This window comes from Lemur catta, chromosome 12 (assembly GCF_020740605.2).
Source record: "Lemur catta isolate mLemCat1 chromosome 12, mLemCat1.pri, whole genome shotgun sequence".
Lineage (NCBI taxonomy): Eukaryota > Metazoa > Chordata > Mammalia > Primates > Lemuridae > Lemur > Lemur catta.
The window spans coordinates 60622974-60638730 of NC_059139.1; the positions used below are offsets into that span (position 1 = coordinate 60622974).

At 38.8% G+C, this 15757-nt stretch overlaps 1 protein-coding gene across 1 annotated transcript in view; it reads left to right on the top strand.

Annotated features, from left to right (window-relative positions):
* ADGRV1 (adhesion G protein-coupled receptor V1) overlaps nt 1–15757 on the top strand; it is a 498644-nt gene that overhangs the window by 449003 nt on the left and 33884 nt on the right. The gene's annotated exons all lie outside the window — the stretch shown is intronic.

The following is a 15757-nucleotide window of genomic DNA, read 5'->3' on the forward strand; positions in this document are numbered from 1 at the left end:
AACCATAATTTTTTTCAGCAGGATTGATGTTTACAAAATTTTCAGAAAGCAGACATGTGCGATCTATGCACATATTTGGGCCATGGCTGTATCTAGAAATGAGATCAATTGAGGAGTGAAATAGATATCAGTGTTCAAGCAATCCCCTCTTAAGCCTGATGCTTAGTGAAATGAGAGTGTTTGATTCACTGAAAATGATTGACATCTCCCAAGTCCAGCAGTGCCCAGCTTAAATTAGTTTTGTGAGCATGGTTGGAGAGCATAACTAGAAATTATATAACTGTAGCAAAAATTAAAGCTGACTTTTTTAGTGCTTTTGTTAAATGGAAAAACGTTGCACCCTGAAATTAACAAATGGAACAAATGAACACATTTTCCTTATTTTCAAAAGTGAAAAGATCTGCCCTAGACTACAATAATTTCTTAAGTTTACCAAAAGTATCGATAAATAGTCCTTATTTTGACTATCATCTTACAAGGAGCATGTGTATAAAACATACACATGTGTGTATGTATGTGTGTGTATATTAATACATACATACATATATTTAGGATTGTAACATACAATTGAAGTATGACCCACAGCATTTTTAGGTTTACATTTTAGAACTGCAGTCTTCCACCCGTGGGCCACAGACGAATACCAGTGTGTGGCCTGTTAGGCACCGGGCCACACAGCAGGAGGTGAGCGAAGCTTCATCTGTATTTACAGCCACGCCCCATCACTCAAATCACTGCGGAACCATTTGAAAGCTATCCTTGCCTGCCCCCTATCTGTGGTGGAAACATTGTCTTCCATGAAACCGCTCCCTGGTGCCTAAAAGGTTGGAGACCATTATTTTAGAAGACGTTCTTTAGTTAAATCATAGATTACATGATGGTGCCTAATCAAAGCACATTATCAATTTAGGAAGGGAAAAATACAAAATAGCTAAAGGTTTAGAATCAAGTTGATACAAACTGATATATAGACATCTCTCTATGGATATGGTTATAACTGAGCACCTACTGGCAGTATGCTAGCACTGCCGATACCAGAGTGAAGAAGACAGCCCTGCCCCTCTAGAATCTGATGATTTAAAGAGTAAACAATTAGCTCTATGGCAGGTGCCATGTAAACAAAGCATTATGAGAGTGAGTAAGGGCCTGTTTACTCCTGCATTTGAGCTGAGCCCAGCATTTGAGCTGAGCCCAGAGGTGAGCCATCAGGCCATAAGCCCCATCTTGGTCACCTTTGGATCCCTAGGGCTTTAGTGGAACTAAGATCAAGGTTCAGACAGACAGCCTACAAGTGTATTTTATTTGGCAGACACACAATGGTACACAAAAGAGGGTTTTAGATTTCCAAATAGTTGCTGCAGACTTTTAAAATTGAAAAAGTTCACATTAAAAACCTGAATTTCTGACTTTTCTTTGAAGGCAATACTTGCATGGCAGCAATTTTCAAGCCCTGAGCAGACCTGATATGCTTAGTTCATTCATTTTACCTGCCCCTGAGTTTGTGACCTTCCATGTTTATTAAATAAATGAGTGTACAGTTACAGATGGGTATTTTGTGTAGAGATGGGTATTTCAGTTAGCCAAGGCTGCAAAAAGGGAAAGTGATTGACCTTGCCTAGATTAAGCAAAGGCTTGGGAGGGAAGGAGAAAGGTTTTGCAATTAGAAAAGAAGTGGTAGGAAAGGAGACAGAGAGGGTAGTTTGGCTTAAATGCCAACTTTCCATGCTCAGAATGCTAAACTTCAGCCTTTAAGCAATGGAAAGCCATCAAAGCTGTGCTTCTTGTTTGTTTTGTTCTGATTTGTTTTTTAAAATTTTGTCAATTTTTAATTTTTTTATCTTGAATTAGGATGACATGCTTGTATCTACTCTCTAGAAGGATAACTGGAAATGTTTAGGAGGGGATATTGGAAAAAAAAAAAGAGAGCAGCTCTGGGAGGGTAGTCTGTTATCCTATTCTAGACTATAGGTATTCTGGCAATGTGCCTGGAAATAAAGAGCACATGACAGGTTTGATAGTTGTTATAGAGATAAATTTTTTTTTGTTTTAATTGACACGTATTTGTGGGGTACACAGTGATGTTTTGATACATATATTGTGTAGTGATCTGATCAAGGTAATTAGCATATCTATCATCTCAAACATTTATCATTTCTTTGTGTTGGGAGCATTCAATATTTTCCTCCTATCTATTTGAAACTTTGTAGTATATTATTGTTAGCTATAGACATCCTATAGCACACTAGAACTTATTCTTTCTAGCTATACTTTTGTATCCTTTAACAAATCTTTCCCTATCCTCGCTAGCCTTCCCAGCCTCTAGTAGCTTCTGTTCTACTTTTACTTGTGTGAGATGAATTTTTTTTTGGTTTTCATGCATGAGTGAGCACATACAGTGTTTAACTTTCTGTCCCTTGCTTATATCACTTAACATAATGTCCTCCAGTTCCATCTATGTTGCCATGAATGACAGGATTTTATTCTTTTTGTGACTGAATAGTATTCCATTGTGTATATATACCACATTTCCTTTACCTATTCATCTGTTGTTGGAAACCTATGTTGATTCCATATGTTGGCTATTGTCAATAGTGCTGCAATAAACGGGGGTGCAGATGTCTCCTCAATAGACTAATTTTCTTTCCTTGGATAAATGCCCAGTAGTGGCATTGCCAGATCACATGGGAGTGCTATTTGTAGTTTTTTGAGGAACCTCCATACTGTTCTCAACAGTGGCTTTACCAGTTTACATTTCCACCAACAGTGTATGAGTTCCCTTTTATGTGCATCCTTGCCAGGATTTGTTTTATCTTTTTGATAAAAAGCATCCTAACTGGGGTGAGATGATAGCTCATTGTGTGTTTGATTTGCATTTCCTTGATGATTAGTGATATATGGAGCATTTTTAAAATATTTTTTTAGCCATTTGTGTATCTTCTTTAGAGAAATGTCTGTCCAGACCATTTGTCCATTTTTTAATCAAATTATTTTTTGCTGTTCAGATATTTGAGTTTCTTGTATATTGTGGATTTTAATCACCTGTTGGATAAATAGTTTGAAAATATTTTCTCCCATTCTGTAAGTTGTCCTTTTCTCTCTGTTGATTGTTTCCCTTGCTGTGCAGAAGCTTTTTAGTTTGACATAATCCCATTTGTTTATTTTTGCTTTTGTTGCCTATACTTTTGAGGTCTTATTCATAAAATTTTTTCTTAGGCCAATGTCCTGAAGCATTTCAGCTATGTTTGTTTATAGTAGTTTTACAGTTTTGAGTATTACATTTAGGTCTTTGATCCATTTTGAGTTGATTTTTGTATAGGTAAGAGGTGGGGGTCTGGTTTCATTCTTCTGCATATGGATATACAGATTTCCCAGCACCATTTATTGAAGAGATTGCCCTTTCCCCAATGAGTGTTCTTGGTGTCTTTGTCAAAAATCATTTGGCTGCAGATATTTGGATTAATTTCTGGGTTCTCTGTTCTGTTCCGCTGATCTGTGTTTCTGTTTTTATGCCAGTACCATGCTGTTTTGGTGGTACTATACTACCATAGCTTTGCAGTATATTTTGAAGTCTGGTAGTGTGTGCTTTGAGCTTTGTTCTTTTCTTTCTTTTTCTTTTCTTTTTTTTTTTTTTCCTTCAGACAGAGTATCCTATGTTGCCCAGCCTGTCCTCAAACTCCTAGGCTCAAGCGATTCTCCCACCTTAGCCTCCCAAGTAGCTGGGACTATAGGCATATGCCTGGCTCCCAGATTTGTTCTTTTTGCTCAGGATTGCTTTAGCCATTCAAAGTTTTTTATGATTCCATACAAATTTTATGATTTTTTTTTCCATTTCTGTGAAAAACATCATTGGTATTTTGATAGGAATTGCTTTGAACCGGTAGATTGCTTTGGGTAATATTGTCATCTTAATAATATTAATTCTTTCTATCCATGAGCATGAGATTAATATTAATGAAATTTGGTTAGCCAATTAAATGTAGGAATTGTACAAGAGAGGAACATCACTTAGAAATTTCTGGCTTGAGTGAATGGCTCGACACTGATAACTTTAGTCAAAATAGAGATCACATAAACAGCAAGGTCTTAATATGCAATGAAGTTGGTGAGATTTGGGGGACATTGGTAAATACTGTATACCAATGTTTTAGTAACTGGATATAGGGATAGGGCTAGTGAAAGAGATTATTAATGAGTGATCAGAGAGCTAGGAAGACAACCAGAATAGTGTTCGCAGTTGCATGTAGAAAAGAAAGCTTCAAAAGGAAGCAATGCCTAACTCTGTCAAGTGTACTAGAATAGTCAAAAGGATGAGAACTGAGGAGCAATGAGGTCTAATGCAGTAGTTCCCAAACCGTAGGGTACATCAGAATTCCATAGAGGGCTTATTAAAACATAGATTGTTAGGCCCCACACCCAGAGTTTCTGATACAGCAAGTCTGGGTGGAATCTGATAATTTGCATTTCTAACAAGTTTCCAGCTAATGCAGAGTTAGCTGGTCTAGGGACCACAGTTTGAGAAAAAAGAAGTGAAATGGAGAATGCAAAGAGAAAGAAAGAAATAGCTTAGGAAAGGAGGTTGGTTGGTTCAAAGTACATTTTTTTTGCTTTTGTTTTCTTTTCTTGTGACAAGAACCAAAAAAGGAGAAACTGACAAATGGAGGAAAGATTCATTGTCGTGGCAAGATCATGGATGAGGCAGGAAGAAAGGGCTTCTCTGAGGGAAGAGTAGCGATGTTTCTTTTTCTGAGGCTGGGGAAAGAAGGAATGATTGGTGGATATGAAAAACTACTCTGGAGCTGGAAGTGTGGGAAGTTGGCATTTGCACGCTTGCAAGTTAGCAATGCCCTCTCTTTTCTCTTAAAGGCAGGAAGCAAGGTCATTTATTCAGAGTAACGGGTTGAAAGCTTGATGTAAAAATTATAAAAGGTATGGAGCAGTTTCTGGGCAGAAAGTAAATAAACTATGCTGGAAGATGGTCAAGAAACACATTGCTTAGAGAGAAATCAGTGGGACTCAATGGAGGTTGGACAACTTAAATCTGTAATTGACCCAGTCAGCAGTGATTAAATAAATGTAAGCCCTAAGATTATAATGGTAGCTTGGGTAACCTATCAAACCACATACACGGGAAAAATTTATTATGGAGGTTTGAAAATAAAGGGAGACTGTTGAGTATTATGTTATATTTTATTGGGAGATACAAAAGAAATTTGATCCCTTCCTATGAGGAATGGAAGCAGCCGTGACTGTTTGTATCACTGTGGCTTAGAACCTAGCACACGGGCACGTTCCTGGTTCTAGTGCTCAGTGAATCAGTCCTAAATGTAATGCCTATTAACAGAGGCTTGGACAATATCATTTCTCTAGGGTTCATTTGGGTTAACAATTTATAGATTGCCTCAGGTCTTCAATTTAGGTATTTCCATGAAATATGGCTCTAGAATCGTAAGATTTGAAAGTATGTTCCATGCAGGCTTGGTTGTATTTTTTTTCCACTGGCCTTTGTATTCCTTGACTTGCTTTTGTCAACATCTGTGACCACAAAAGAATATGATGTGTTTTATGCTTGCCTATTATATTTTGCTCAGAGGAGATTACTGACTCACTTTTTATCCAGATTGTTATAATGTCACAGATGTTCTGAGATTGATGAATGCAAGGCATATTTCTATAGTATTCTGACTTTTTGATATTTAGTATTTGGTGCACTTTGGAAATCTTGATCACTTGAAATATTTTATATTTATTTATCACTACCTGAAATTTATTTATTACTTCCTGAAAGATCAGGGTTGAGCTACCAAACTTCTAGTACATTTGAGCATTTAAGAAAATGTGTATAAAGTATTTTGTAAACCATGATGGATACAGATGCAAAAATTAAGTAAAAATATCATCATTCTAAATGTTTACCATTAATTTTATTGTTTAATAATTTTCCTTGAACCCTAAAGACTTTTTCCTCCCAGGAACTGAACTTTCCCTCAAATTCTTATTGGTCTATCCTTATTATTAACATCTTCTTGATTGTTTTTTAAAAAATTAAACTATGGATATTGAGGGTGAGCAGAACATGGAGAATGAAGGTGAAAATCCTCTTTAAGTTATTCCCTGAGAATTCTTTCTTAATTCTAGTAGCTACTAGATATTAATAACATGACAGCATGATCATGGTAATTATGTTTTTGCTACTTCCCCACGATATGTTTGATGTAAGGTGAAGAAGTCCTAATTTTCATCATGCTTTATTTCATATCAAAAGAGGGAGTCTGAACTTCAAAAAAGAAAGACGGATGTTGTTTTATATTGACTTGGCTAGTGAGCCTAAATTCCCAAAGCAAAGGCCACAGGGCTCTGTCTTTCTTTTTGGTTAAATGGGCTTTGAGTGCACAGAGCATGGTGGCTGCCACAGTGCAAGACTCACCTCCTCCCAGTTTTCCAGCTTCAGCAGGAAAGACCTTATTTCTCAATCAGAAAGTCCTATGAAAGACTGAATGGCCCCACCCTGGGTCACATTTCATCCAGGAACCAATTACTTGGTGACAGGTACTCTAGCCAGGTCTGGGTCATAAATAGAGCCCAGTAGCTGAAGGAGTGGAGTTGATCTCATAAAAACCACATGGAATGGAATTCCCACCAGAAGAAAGGACTTCTTTCCCAGCAGAGGAGGGCAACAGTGTCAGGCAGGCCAAAGTAACAGCTGTCCACTGTACGTACTTTCTAAATTTTTTCATTCATTGGACAAGGCAAAAACAGCTATTGTCGAAAAACTGGGAAACATCATCAGTTGACATTAGTTTATTATGTGCATACTTGTGAGCCATCATATAACCAAATGTCTATATGTTGCCCACAAGAAATTCATAAGACACTTTGTTTAATGTTTTCTTAATTCCCTGTTCCATTAATCCATTCACCTCTATTTATAAAAAAAAGGGTTTAGTTTGTTATTTCTAAGTGTATCCATGCTAATACCTATAGATCATAAGTTTCTTAAACGGTTTATCCAAGTTTCTTAAACTGTTTGAACTTATATAAATTCATATGAGAGTAATTGCTAGGCTGATACTCAGCTGGTAAACACTGGTAGAACCCTATCAATTGTTAAAATATTGAAAATTGCTACTGTCAAATCCCTTGCATGTGTCCCAGGCTTCCAGCCATTAAAGTTAGAAGCATTCCCAGACTTCCAGCAGCTAAAAGTCTCACACTTGGCCAGATGGGGGGCCTCCAGGATGCTACTCCAACGCTAGATCTGCAGCCACTCTGATTGGGCAATGCCTACACCACACTCATTATTAAATATTTTGCATATCACTCCTAGCTGTAATTATGTGATAAAATATTTCTCTATTTTTAACCTGAACCAGTCAGATTCAGACTGACATATAGCATTTATTTCAGGTTTTCTTTTAGGAGTTTCTCACATTTACTATGTCAGAATTTAACTGACTGACAATTTTCCTACATGTAGAGAATCCCATGTAAGATAACAGGCATGAGCTTACTGGAGCTGCTAGAAATTACGTTTTTGGAGAACGCTCATGTACATAGAAGCAGCTTTCCAAAAGCTGAAATGCATTCTTCTTGGAATGCATAAGCTGGCAAGGAAGCAGAACTTCGCATAGTGTTGGGATATGATACATCTCAGTATGTGATGAGACTGCATTCTCCGGAGTCCTTTCTGACTGTCTCTCTGTAACTGACTTATACATGTTCATTTGTGCAAGCATCTGGTCTTGAGCTATTCCCTGGCAGTTTTTGAATCATCCCCTATTTCAGAGAAGGGAGTTACAACATGGAATTTGTAGCTAAAAATATATAGCCCATATTCAGACTTAAGTATCAGTTGGTTAAAATCATTTTCAGTTCTAGCCCCGTATCTTAAACTGCTAAATGGCTGGTCAATAACTGACTCAAAGGTGGGAACAGTGTCTTCTACTTATTTTTTTATTGTTCCTTGGTGGCCATTAGAGTGCCTTGAACACATAAAGCATTTTTCTACAAAAACATAGTGTTTTCTTTCTCTCTTTCTCTCTCTGGCTCTCTCTCTCTGTTGCTTCCTCCCTCCCTTTTACTCTCTTTTTCCTTGCTTTCCATGTATTTCTTGTGGGTATATGTTAAATTTCAGCTTTAAAACTAAAGCCATCTTTTATGAAGAGATCTTCCCAAATAAAAATAGTCTTTGAGGTATCATAAGAAATGGAACATATTTCTTTGCTCTTTTGCTCATGAAAAAAATACAGATCCCCTCCCAAATGGAATATAGAAGCAAATTAATAATCCTTCTTTAATTTTCTTGTGTGAGCACTCCCACTCAGCACCCAGAGGGGTTCAGTGCGGGTGTCTGCTTAGATACGGTGTATATTTAGTCTTGGCTGCTTCCTTTTGAGGATAAACAGCTCTTGGGAAATACACATTGTTAAATAATCAGTTACAGAGGACTAATTGTTTCAAGGCACTCCCTTTGCAATTGCTTTCCAACAGCCAACAGTAATAAGAAATGTCACTTTGTTTCCACTGGAGACTAGCACATGAACTATTCATGAAGAGTGGAAAAGCAATCTTCCCAGAAAACCCTGGAATAAACATGTAGAAGCCAGGGGAGGTTGGGACTCTATCACTGATTCGTCCCAGAGCCATGTCAAGTTTAGTGAAAAAAAAATCACTACATTTGTTTTGTAGAGTGAGACTCAAGAGAGACTAATGAATGCCTCATGTGCTCTTCAAAACATTCCTGGAAAATTTCTATAACTTCACAAATAAATATACAGAAGCTGAGACAAGAAGGTGTACTTAAATTTTCTTGATCAGGTCATGCCACTCTACCCTGTTCGGTAGCATCTGGGCTAGTGAAGCATCTCTGTGTTTTTGAGCAATAAACTTCTTAACTCCATTTGACAATGAGTGGCAGTGTCTAATATTGCCTCCTCAGACTGACCACAGGATTTTCACTTTTGTTTGATCTGGGTTCTGTAATTAAAAGTGTCAGGATCTGATCTGCCAGTAAACATCTTCCATGAATACAGTTTTAGTAATGGGGGTCTTGCACAGTAGTCCTTTTTGCCTCTGGCGCCATCCTTCCAAAACAGGTGCCTCCATTTCTCCTGCCGTGATCTATCCTGTCTTTTAGTTTCTTCCCGTTTTTTTGTTTGTTTGTTTGTTTGTTTGCCATTTCAGAGTTTTTTCCTGGGCCCTCTATGACCACATTTATTGCATTTTTAACCATGTACTGTGCCTTTACTTTAGGCTCTGTGGGCCTTTACTGTATCTGAGAAAAAACATAGCAATAGACACTTGAAATAGGAAGCCTATAAGATTTAAAGTAAGCAAGATGCCTACCTCCTTTTCAAAACAGTTTTGGGAGAGCAAGGTAAACAGTAACATTTGAGACTTGTTTTTACCTGATCATGTAGATTCTTTGCCTTAATGTTAATTTATCATTTTTGCAAGGGTCAAAGTTTATTCTTATCTCTTGCATTTACTCAAATGTTGGGGGTGGGGGGAAGAATACATTTTTTATAAATACTTTTATATACATATTTTACAGTAACATTCTTTAATGTTGGGCTGTCAGGTTCAGTAGAATGAGCATGCAGTTAAGTGTCCAACAACCTCTATTCTGCCAAGCAATTGGAGTTCTCTATTTTACAGAGGTGCTAATTCTGGCCCTAAATTTTGTCCTAAGGATTATATAAAAATATATGTATATAAATAAAATTTGTAACCTATGCAATGTTTTACAAATGCAAAGTATTATAAATGAATAAATGAACAAAAAGAAATTTTTGTCTCGGAAGCTATATAAAGAAAAACAGGAGGCCAAAGAGATGAGATTGTAAACTTAGTCTTTGAATCTTCTCTTGCACCACGGGTCTTCCCCTGGAATGATACCATAATTGGCCTGGCATGGTAGCTCATGCCTGTAATCCAAGCACTTTGGGAGGCCAAGGCTGGAGGATCACTTGCGCCCAAGTGTTTGTGACCCGCCTGAGCAACATAGCAAGACCCCATCTATATAAAAACTAAGGAAAATTAGCCAGACATGGTGGCACACACCTATAGTCCCAACTACTTCGAGGCTGAGGCATGAGGATCCCTTGAGCCGAGGAGTTTGAGGTTACATGGAGCTATGATGACACCACTGCACTCTACCCCGGGCAACAGAGAGAGACCCTGTCAAATAAACAAAACAAAACAAACCATAATTGCATATGCATGTAATTTAAGGTTATTTCACACAAATAGCTTTAGATCTTCATAGTATATCACTGAAATCAGTTAGCAGTGTTTCTGTAATCGCTAATTATTCAATCTGTTCAGAAGCCAAATGATGTCACAGGCTGCATTCACCGAGCTACCAACTCAATTATCTTATTTGGCAACATGACCTCAATATATAGACACTATGTAAATGTGATGTAGACATAAAATATATCAGTTATATTTTGTCCTTTGTCCTATAAATAATGTTTTGGAATATTTGGGGGCAATATCACAGCCTCAGTATTGGAAACTCTAAGTATAAGTTGATAGTATAGTCGAGCATTTTGAAAAGGGGGCCACTTCCCTAGGTAGATAATATTTAATTTGACATGTGAAACTTAGAAAGATAATTGATAAAATCATGAGCAGCTCATTACCTTCATAAATATTTTTCAGGAGATTTTTGTTTCCATGTTGATTGTTAGAATAGGGCATTCACAGAGAGGGAGAGTACTATATAGTATCATCTATTGCAGGAATAAAAATAACTGCTAAGATTCTAAACAACAGTAGGTAAAATGTGTAAAGTAGGATATTAAGGTGGTCATTTGAAAAAGTTTGCAAGAAAAAAATCTTATATCTGGGCATTTAAGGGAAAAAAAGAATTTGAGTTAATTAGAATATTCCTCATTGTATAATTTATTATAAAATTTTATAATAAAAATTTTATTTAGAAAATGTGTAATATAAAAAATATGAAGTAGATTATATATAGTTTATTGTTTGAGCCAACATCATAACACTGGCAGTCTCCTGTTCATTTATTCAGTATTCAAGAACAGCAATCTATCCAGAATGTGTGTCCTCACTAAATATTGCAATAAAAATCATAACAAGAACTCTAATGTTATATGAAGTGTTTATTATGTGGAATTGTATTTATTTCATTTAATCCTTGCAACAACCCTGCAAGGTAGGGACTATTATTCTTGCCATTTTACATATGGAGAAGCCAGGGGCCACACACCTCATGATCATAGCACCGTGCACAGTGCCGAGAGCCTACTGAATTGAATTCATGGAGCATTTGCAGTTGAGGACGCTGCACAAATCGTCATTGAAGTGAAAGAACCTTATCTAATCCTTAAGACATGGCGAATGGTACCCGTGAGGGGCCCTCTGCATGTGGCTCCGTTCTTATCTGTCTAAAATCACAGGCAATTTTCTTCTTTCTTTTCCCATCTCCACCTCTATTTCATCAGCTGGAATTTCTTATCATTTTCTTTTCCTTTCAACATCTGTTTTCTATTGCATTCCATTGTTTTCATTTTTTATCTATCTTGATCGTTCTCACACATTTGCAACTCTGTTCGTAATCCTAAAGGCAGCTACATATGACTTGTTCTCTGAGAGAGCAAGCCTTCAACACACAAGGACGCACCTCGACATTAAAGAAAATCAAACCAAACCAAAAAAGGCACCTCATAGTGTTCAGCAGGGAATTTTTTTTGTTTTAGAAGACATGGTGAATTTTCCAATTCAGTAAGGGCAAAAAGAAATAATAGCACATCCAGCTTTGTGCCATTTCAGAACGCCGGTGCTCGCTCCTCGTCGCCGTTAACAATGCCAGGTGCTGTGAGGAAGCAGAGATAGGCAATTGGATTCCTGAAGTCATCCAAGAGTTGATTGCTTGTATTTTTAGAGCGGTGTGAAGAAGAGAAATGTAGGCACACCACTGCTGTGCAGTCCACGGGAGTCTTACAGCTGCAGGCCCCGAAGCTCTTTGAAAATCCTCCCTAATTGTCTTTTGCCTCTGTGTTCCCAACTTATCGCCTCGCCCTGCAGTGGCCTTCATGCTGCGTGTCACCAAAAGCTGGCCTCTGCTGTTTTGTAAGCAGCGAGCTGGCAACTGTCCTGAAGATGGAGACGAAAGGTGATCTCCACAGTTTCAGATGGAAGCAAAGAAAATGTTTTAGAACTCTTGTTTTCCTGACTTCGGGCATCGTGCCTCGTCTTTGTCAACTTTGCCGCCGACTTTTAGGCTGGCGTTAACAGTAAAATAAAACCACACACACCCACTTCTCCTTTAGCCCTTGGAACTCTCTTCATTGGGATGACTTTATATCTTTTTAGTGGCACATACTTGGCTCGATTATATGAGTTATATATCTTCCTCACTAACAAAAGTCTTTTCCAGCCAAGGCAGCACTTGGATTCACAGACACAAGGACAGCAGAGAGCTGTGACACTTCGGCTTTGCTTGGCCTTTCTGACCCTTTTGGCAAAGAAATATGGTTCTTACTAGTGAGTGCCTATCCAGCCCCAGGGCAGCTCAGAGACAAGCAGAAAGAGGGGAGAAAAGGTGAGTGAATGGCAAGAACCAAATCCTGCCAAGCAGCTACTGACAAGAACACGGTGCTTACCCCAGGTACTCACCTAGGTACTTAGGGTGATGACCCCAGAAGCTGCAAACTCCCCTGTCTGCAGGGGCTGGAAGCCCACGGGCCTGGGGCCTGGGGGCGAGGGCGAGTGTGCCTCGACTAAGGGGGGCAGCAGCTACTTGGCTCCGATTAAACATTTGCTAGACAGGAAGCAGATTCAGTGTCAGCCAGACCTTCTGATTTTTCTAGAGAAGCCAGAAACAAGATTTTTATGTGAAAGCTCCTAATTTGTGAATGTTGGCAAGTATTGAAAGACAACCTTTAAACACCGCATGGGCCAATCAAAACCTGTTGGCAGGCAGTATTCAAGCTGCCAGTTTGTAGCCCCTGGCTCACCTAGCAGGCATTCCCTCATAGTCCGTGTGGACCAGGGAAAGGAAACTTTTCCAGCTTTGTCTGTCTTTTACAAATTTTCTGCACTGAACATTTTCTTAAAAAAAAAAATCAGAGTTGTGTTTAGAGCTTTTGGACCCCTTTTCTGAACGTAGTCTGGAACAAACCCCGGCACCCGGGGTGGCCTCAGAATGATCCATCCCCTCAAGTGACCTCAAATCCATGGGTCTGAGGGGAGAGGAAGGAGAGGCCGGACACTGTGGGCCTGTTCTGGACTAGTGCAAAACACGGGGCTCCACCTCACTCAGAGCCACAGCCCCAGAGCAGGCGCAAATCCACTGATCCTTGGTACGTGGAGCAAAGGAACATGCCAGGCCTAAGTCCAGCCAGAACCTCTTCAGCTGTGCTTGGCCATGTGCGGGGTGTCTGTGCAGAAAGGAATGAGATGCTGTGGGAGACAGAGGAGATAAAGGAACCATAGAATGGGGAGGACAGCAGGGAACACTATTTATTACTGTTCCTCAGTTCTAAGTAAGAGAAAGCCATGGAAATCCAAAGTAGAGGCGCCAAATAACCAGACCGCAGGAGATGCTCAGTGTTCCTTTCTAACTTGTTCAATGAACGTGCCCATCCCTACACTAGGCTATTAGAAACCTTCGCCAAAAATAGAGGCAATGCCAGTGGTCCAGTGGCTGGGACGGAGACAACAGACTGCTTTTGTTCCAAGAGGAAGACTAGAGCAGATAAACACAAGGGCCAAGTCAAAAGAAATGTCAGCGCCGAGCTGATGGGTGTGTTTCTTCTTTATGGTGTGAGAGTCGGGCCAGAAGCCTGAATAACCAAGTTAGGACCTGCAGTTTGGGCTTGATCCAAACTGCAGTTCAGGGATGTGTGCAACATTTGGAACAATGACGACTTCTGCATGTCCAGTGTCATCTGGGTCTTGTGTTGTTTTTTTTTTTTTCCTTTCTTTCTTTTTCTAATGAATATCTTTTTTTCCAGAGAGGAGAGTATGACATCAGTCAAATATGAGATACAGGCTCAACTAATTAAATTTTTTGTTTATTTGCTTGTAATTTTAAAAAGAATATGAAGCATGCTTGGGAGACATTTGTGTCTGGAAAGAGTTGAGCAACTCTAAAGCTGTAGCGTGCGGCAACTGGTTAAAAATTGCTAAATTATGTTTCTTTATTTTCTGCGAAATGTCAAATGTTGTTCTTTTGCGTGTATAAAGGTCAGAATAGTCTAAAAAGGAAAAAAAAAAAAGACCCAAACTTGGACCATTAACTTGTTATTCAACTTCAGAAGTGTTTTATTCACCAGTAAAATTAAATCTAAAAATGTTTTGGTGGCTCTGAAACAAGATAGGCTAGATTGCAAAAAAATTAGTGACTTTCTGTTACTTTCCTCTTCTTTCTGGGCCTTTTAGTAAAAAACAAAACGGAGAAAACTAGTTTGACAGCGAAAGTTACTTACAGTTACTCTATATGTGTACATATATGTGGAGTATGAATTGCCATGTTCAATGGGTGGGCTGTCATAATCTTTCCCTTATGCTTTTCTGCTCGTATATGTTCTTGAACAGAATATAGCTGTGGGAATAAAATTCCTTTAATGAATACATTTCACAGTGGCGTTTACCACATGGTAACCAGGGACTTACTCTTCCAGCACAAAAGTCATCTCCTTTTTATAACTGATGATGAACGTGCACACACACACACACACACAGAGTAAGCAAAGCAGAAAGTCCTGTTTGTTCAAAGTTATTTCCTAATAACCATTGTGATTTTTATCACTGTTTGCTCTAGTTATAGCACATTACTATCTTATGCCTCTTTTCTAAAAAAAAAAAAAAGTGAAAATAATAAAATAGCATTATTTAACAGTGTGAAACCATAAATTTCTATTGAACTGCATCCTCTAATCCTGCTACAAAGGCTGAGAGCAGTCTGGCAAAATGCAGGCTAGGAAACGATGATTATTGTCACTGACAGAACACATACTAGTGACATTTTCAAAATAGAATATGCAGAAGTTTATCTTTAGAGCTCACACCCAGCTACTCGTGTCTTTTTCCTTCTCTTGCCCCCTCCCCACTGCTCCCTAACTGTGTTCTTTTGCTGAGCTTGGCTCACGCTCAGTTAATCCCTGCTAAAGATTTCACAGTGCTAGTTTCAGATATGCCTCTTGCCAAACTATTGGCATTTTAAAGAGGGACTCCCAGACTGTCTGCCTGTTTCTCCTACTCCTAGAGAGAAAGTGAACGTGCCATAACCCATTTTCCTTGGTCATCCACCTTCCGGGTTCTGGGAATGGCAAGCACAAGATCTGCCCCACACTTCCTGAGTTCAAATCCTGGCTCTGCCACTTGCTAGTCCTGTGATGGTGGATGAGTTACTTAACCTCCCTGTGCCTCAGTTTCCTCATCTGTAAAGTGAGAAAGATAATGATTATCTATCTCACAGGGTTGTTTGGAACTGAATGAGACAATACATGAAAACCATGTAAACAGCTGGCTATATATAATGAGCACTCAATAAATGTTAATTATTACTGTTTGATATAGGTTGGATGTTTGTCCCCTCCAAATCTCATCTTGATAATCAATCTCCAATGTTGGAGCTGGGGCTGAGTGGGAGGTGTTTTGGTCATGGGGACAGATCCCTCATGCACGGGTTGGTCCCCTCCCTGCGGTAATGAGTGAGTTCTTGCTCTATTAGTTCACGTGAGAGCTGGTTGTTTGAAAGAGCGTGGGCGTCCCTGCTCTCTCTTGC